Source organism: Porites lutea, chromosome 1 (assembly GCF_958299795.1).
Source record: "Porites lutea chromosome 1, jaPorLute2.1, whole genome shotgun sequence".
Taxonomy (NCBI): domain Eukaryota; kingdom Metazoa; phylum Cnidaria; class Anthozoa; order Scleractinia; family Poritidae; genus Porites; species Porites lutea.
Genome location: NC_133201.1, coordinates 45,156,729 through 45,157,712, shown reverse-complemented (window position 1 = coordinate 45,157,712; position 984 = coordinate 45,156,729).

The window sequence follows — 984 nt, the reverse complement described above, 5'->3', positions numbered from 1 at the left end:
ACGTAATCTCACGAGATGCGATTCTTTGCCTTGATGGAAGTTAAAGAGGGGATACGAGCATGAATACCGGATAGCCACTTTCGACAGAATTGTAATCAAATGAGTCATTTTTGCAGCATATTGTTAACCTACTGCACATGACCCATTCCTTGTCCTAACTAACCACTTTTACTGTATGTCGAAGCAGTACACGCTTGCTTTGGGATAGTAAAAACCCGTGTGTAACTACCTAGTTGTTAGAGCGGTTTTCATTTGAGTGTCGAAAAGTAATTGGTTTTGCACTTTCTACAGGATGCGATTGGCTTAAAAGATTCGCGCCACCTTTTCATCCAATCAGAAGTAAAACCAAAGCCAATTGTGACGCGCTCGCATGCATTTTCCCGCGCTTTGCGTCAGCCACATGTAATTACTTCGAGTTTTGATTGGTTCAATGTATTGTCTGTGTCCTATGTGATTGGCCAGAGTAATTACTTTGGTTTTGGTTTTACGACACTCAAACGAAAACCACTCTAAAGAACCTGCCGCCGAAAACTTGCCGTTTTAGCCAAGCAAGATCAAGAGGGTTCTTATTTGTGGGTTACAGCTAAATTATTATAAACATTTTAACCACCGAGCCTGACTTTACATTTCAAGAAAATACTATAGATAACACTGCATTTGTAAATTCTGTCTTGTTAAGCTTATCATGGGACAGTAAGCTGTAGTGAATTAATACTGTACATTTAAGGACTAAGCCAAACTTTTTTTCCGGTGAGCAAAACAACTGAACAATGTCTCCTTCAAAGACAAAAGTAATTATGAACCTACTCAGCCTAAATTGCCAATAACTACCACAAAATACAAGAGCCTATTTTCCCAGACTTGAAAAACTGTAGGTTCTTTAGCCTAAGAAAATAGCCGACATTTGGCGACGCTACCACTGGTTTCCCCGCCAAATGACGTCTGAGAAACGAGCGCAGAATCAAATTTTCCACGCGGTACCAC